We start from the raw sequence: 5,889 nt of genomic DNA, 5'->3' as shown, positions 1-5,889 counted from the left end.
ACAACTTCAAATGGGGAAATATTGGTAGTCTTGTGAACTACTCTATTGTATGCAAACTCAATATGGAAAAGATACTCATCCCTAGAGTTGTGGTTGTCTCTCATGATTATCCTAGACATAGTAGAAAAAGCTATATTTTCAACTTTGTTTTGACCATTCGTTTGAGGATGACTAAAAATTGAAATTCTCAACTTAGTTCCAAATTTCCCCAAAAGAGTCCTAAAAAAATGGCCTATAACTTTTGGACCTCTATCCAAAACTATGCTTTTAGGTAATCCATGACATCTTACCGCTTCTCTAAAGAAGAGCCTATCCACAACCATAAAAATGGAGTCAAAACCTTTTGTTGTCCTAGGAAGCTCTAATATAAAATCTAGGCTTATGTCTTCCCATGGAACATTTTCAAAAGGTAAAAGAGTATAGAGTTCATGAGACATTGCCTTAGATTTCATTGGAACACTGAGATGCTAAATGATCATTACCAAAACATTTAAAACATGGAATTTCTCTAGTTTGAGTGTGTGAGATATGCACGTATTTGGGTAGGTTTTGGGAAGGTTCTAGAGATGTTTCTTTTATATGCTCTTCCCCTCTTTGGACCTCTTTCTTGTCATAAGATACAGAGTTTGAACTTTGTTTTTGACTTGATTGTTTTCTCAAAATTTGTTTTTCAACTTTAATGCTAAGTTGAATCAAGTCATTTAAATCTTTATAGGGTAAAAGTTCAACTTTGTTTCTTATCTCAAGTTTGAGACCACTTAAAAACCTAGATATGGTGGTATGGTTGTCCTCATTAATCCCTGCCCTTATTATATATAGCATCATCTTTTGCCAATATTCTTCTACACTTAGATTTTTTTGATGAAGTCCTTGGAGTTTGTCCATTGACTTCCTAATGTGGTAGGAGGGAATATGGCGGTGTCTTAAAGCTCCCCTAAGATCATTCCAATACTCTATGGGAGGGTCATTATGAAGGTGCCTTTTTCTCCCAAGGGCATTCCACCAATACATAACATTATCTTGAAAACTTAGGGTGACTAAGGGTACCTTTCTTTCTTCACTTACTCTATGGCAAGCAAACAATTGTTCTACCTTCATTTCCCAATCTAGATAGACTTCTACATTTTCTTTCCCATGGAAATAAGGTAGATCTACCCTAACCTCCTTAGTGCTTTCTTTTCTTTCTTTTCTAGCTCTCCTAGGGAGTGGTTGATAATATTCATTAATTCTAAAGCTTTGTTCCCAAAAGAATTGTCTACCTTAGAGCTAGATGCATGAGAACTTCTTTTTGATTTGTTGTATTCATTCCTTTCTTTAACCATTTTCAACTCTTCTTGCATCAAAGAAAAATGAGTATCACTTTCTTTGAATTGGGCCTCATATTGTATTTGTCTATATGAAAGTGCTTGAACACCTTGTGCTATTTTTTCCAAAAGATTTTTAAGGATGGTTCCTTCACTTTCATTAGAAATGCGAGATGGAGAAGACATGGTTAAAGACTTGTGTTCTAAGTATTTTACCTAAAAAAAGATAAGGATAGTAGTGAAGGTAGCTTTCCAGGAAAGAGAGGTGAGTCACTAGGACTTCTTAAGTACCAAGTCTTTCCTTGCCAAAAACTATCCCTCAAAACTTGTCACAAACCTTTTTTTAAGTAAACTACGTAAATCACAAGTAGAAATGAAAACACAATTTTATGCAAAGAAAACAATGCAAAGCAATTAACAATACAAAACAAGTAATTAAAGCAAAACAATTAACTAAGCACAAATTAAAGATTGCTAACTAAAAAACTTTAAACTAGACGAATCCTAAGGTGAGGCTTCTAGACACTTGGAGTCATTGAAGACACACTCACCGTCTACACGTAATTATTCCACTAATTAATCAAAGTTGAATGTAATTACAACTCAAAGGAAATACAAAGGAAATTTAATTACACAAAATAAAACTCAGATTTCCTTAACTATGCACTCTTTGGCTTGTGGTTGATCTTCCTTGATGTGTATATTTTTGTATTTATATTTGCTGCAGCTCCTTGCCTTAACCTCTTATGATTAGCAAATTAAAATCTTCAAAACAGTACCTACTAAGTAGGGATGGACTCACCACAAGGTTAATTCCAACTTAACAAGCACCAATTTGAATTTTTGTTCACCAACAATTAGAGGTCAAGAAGTTAAAGCAAAGAACAATTCAAATTTAAAAAATAGGACAACAACAAATTGATTGATTTATAGGACACAACTAGAAGGAATATTGAATAAATTTGACAAGAAGGCACTCAACAAAAGGTAGCACACAAATTGAACCAAGAGAATGACACTAGAAATTATTAAAAAAAAATCAAAACAGTACTACCGGAAATTTTAGGTACAAAAAGCATGACTTATAAAATTTATGCTGAGCTGGCTATTTGAAATCTGATTCTGAAATTTGAACCACAAACAATTCAAGGTCTTAGAAAACTTTTGGCGCTGGAATCACACCAAAATTATGCACCAAATAATTGTGATAAATTTTTCAAAATTCTTGTCAAATTACAGATTCTGTTGGCGCCACGATGTACACATTTTTTGTTTGATTTATCATTTTTTTTTCTATTGTGTTTTGATCTGATTTTTTTTCTTGATTTTATAATACATTAATCTGTATAGATCCAACATATTTTTTCTTCAACGTATTTTAATTTCATAATAAAAAAAATAGACACTTCTGGAATTAAAAACAGATTGAAGAAACTTCAAAAACACAATGGAATGGATGTATATGAATTTGTATGGATCTAACACACAAATATGAACTCAAAATTAAAAAGAAAAATGCACCAAAGGATCAAACAAACTCAAAATAAAACTGGACTCAAATCAAATCAAGAAACCAAAATTATCAAAAACAACACTACATGGAATTGATGACAATTTTAGGAGAAACATGACTAGACAAAACACAATTGGATTCAAAAATTAAAATGACTCAAAACACACAATGAACCGATTAGAATTGCAAATAAGACTCAAATAAACCAAAAAACAGAACAGCAACACAAATCTATATGGGATCCTACACAAATTTGACAATTAGAAGCTCAAGAACAATTTGAACACAATGCACCGATTGGATTTCTCCAAACAGCACCTAAATCAAATTAAAATGTAAAAAACAGCAAGACAATAAGGAAAACTTGAAGAACAACACGAAAACAAGATGAACACAAAAATTAAAACGAAATAAGGCACTTAGCTCTTGAAGACCATGACTCTAGATACCAAATGATGGAGATGTACCTTCATATTTTCGGAATTTGTTGGTGAATGGCGAAAGCATCATGGATTGAAGATGAAGCAAGGTCCTCCTAGGAGTGGTGGTGACCTTGAAGGTGCATGAGAGGTAGGATTTGAGAGTGGTGAGGCCAACTCTACTTGGAAAGGGGAAGTTTATGAAGATTAAAAGCCTAACCTAGGAGGTTTTGGGCAAGAAGTGAAATTGGCACAATTTGGCAGCAATTCACTAAGTATATTAATCTTGAATTTACATGACCCAAACACCTCATTATATAGCAAGTGAGGGCTGGATTTGAACAAGAGAATTGGAGGGAATTTCAAATGAAAAAGAACTTAAAAGTGGCGCCTATTTTACACTTAGCACATGGAGCACATGTAGCATATTTAACATGTGATGGAAAAAATTTAGCACATGTTAAATATGGAATATGTGGAAAATGTGCCTTGGTTAAAATTAGGTGTTTTAGAAATCCTAATTTAACTAAGGTTAGTTTTTAGGTGACATATTTCATCTAAGGAAAAATTACGAATAAAATTCCTATGCTAATTTTTACAAGAATTTAAAAACTATTCTACACTAGAGTTTATGGCATGTAAAATGCGTCCTCTTGAACCCTCTTGACCATAACTCTAGTGGTTGCCTCAATTTGAGATGTTTGGTGGCCTTTTAATGGATTGGTGTTGGGGCCCCTTCCATAAATAGAGGTAAAAGTGCATGAGTCAACATTATAAATAGAATCCTTGGTTCAAGAGTGAGGTACATTTTTCATATTCTACCAGAACATACATAAATCCTAGCACTGACTTAAATGTCAGATTGCAATCGTAGGTACCTCGACCGGCGGAACACCAATAGCGAAGGAAGGAAGCTTGAAGTAAATCAAAGATCACTGGTACGTCAGCAACTGTGTTAACTGTCAAAGGGCTATGTAGGCCCCTCATTCCCAGTACAGATTCAATTGGCGCCCACCGTGGGTTCGAAGTAGCAATTTTAATCTCCTACCGCAAATCGATCAACAATGGTATCAACAAGGAATAACGCCATCGACCGCATGTCGGACGAACAAGCAGCCATGATTAGAGCCCTTCAAGCACAAATGGAGGAGTTGCGTCAAAAAGGTATTGCGGACCAGCTACGCAATGAAGAAAACCAACGCCAATACGAAGAAGAAATGTCTCAACTAAAAGAACAAAATAGATGCTTGCAACAACGACTTGAACACTATGAACGAGAAGGACAATACCAGGCACCACCGAATAGTCAGACCACTTCGACTCACCATACTCCACAGCCTCCACCTACTCTCCAGACTCGTCAAACCCACCAAAGCTCCATAATGCCTACCACTCCAGATAATGAAGAAGACATGAGGGGCAACCCTTTTACAGATGAAATAATTGATACACCATTCCCAGCTAAGTGGAAAGGTCTAAATATCAAGCTCTATGATGGTTCGACTGACTCATATGTACATCTGAATGTCTTCAAAACCCAAATGACCCTATATACAACAGACAAGGCAGTCTGGTGCAAAGCATTTCCAACCACTCTACAAGAAGGACCACTCAACTGATTTACATGATACCTCCCCACTCAGCGGCAAACTTTAAGATTTTAACCTCAAAGTTCATCATGCAGTATGCAACCAGTCGACCCCATCACACGTCCTCCTTATCCCTTCTAAATGTAAAGCAAGAGAGAGAAGAGTCCCTGTGGCATTCATGGATAGATTTAGCAAGGTACGTAGGAACATCAGAAACTTAAACCCTGAGATAGCTATGCACCATTTGGTCGGGGCAATTCGACCATGCCGATTCACCGAAAGCCTAATCAAAAGACCAGCCAAAAATATGGACGAACTGCGGAATCGAGCAACCAAACTCATGCAAATTGAAGAACATATTGATTATCATAGGAATCATCAAGCTGAAAACACTAACAAAGGAAAAGAAAAGGAAAAAAGCAACTGACCCATGTTCGACCGGATGGATTGTTTTAGAGAAAACCAAGGACCTCAGTTTAGTAATTATACTCCTCTGACTGTTCCAAGAGGAAAGATTTTAGATGACGCTCTACAAGCCGAATTGATTCCAGCATTAAGGCCATCACAAACTCCATGGAATACCGACACGTCCAAACGTTGTCAATACCATCGTAAATACGGTCACACAACCGAAGGATGCCAGACATTAAAACACAAAGTAGAACACTCATCCAGGCTGGACATTTCCGTCAGTTCATTAAAACTGATGTCTCTACGCACTGTCGATCTCCCCAAGGGGAACGACTGACCCCAAAAGAACATTGCGATCGACTTGGACGAGGAGACTTGCGTCGTCGTGACAACAATCAGCGACCCACTAGACATAGAAGAAGTGAAAGTCCAGTCCCGAGGATTTGACCTCGGAGTGAAAGTCCTGAGAGTAGAAATCAGACTAAACGAAGAGTCCGAGAAGTCAATTACATTGTTGGAGGTTTTGCAGGAGGCAGATGTTCGAATTCAGCCAAAAAGAAACATCTTAGAGCTATTCAATCAATCCACTCCACGTCAACTCAGAAACGACCCTGAATGCCTCCAATAACATTCACTGATGATGATTTTACTGC

The sequence above is a fragment of the Phaseolus vulgaris genome, chromosome 2 (assembly GCF_051622355.1).
Source record: "Phaseolus vulgaris cultivar YP4 chromosome 2, ASM5162235v1, whole genome shotgun sequence".
Classification (NCBI taxonomy): Eukaryota; Viridiplantae; Streptophyta; class Magnoliopsida; order Fabales; family Fabaceae; genus Phaseolus; species Phaseolus vulgaris.
The sequence above is the reverse complement of the archived record's forward strand: the minus strand, read 5'-3'. Positions refer to the sequence as shown.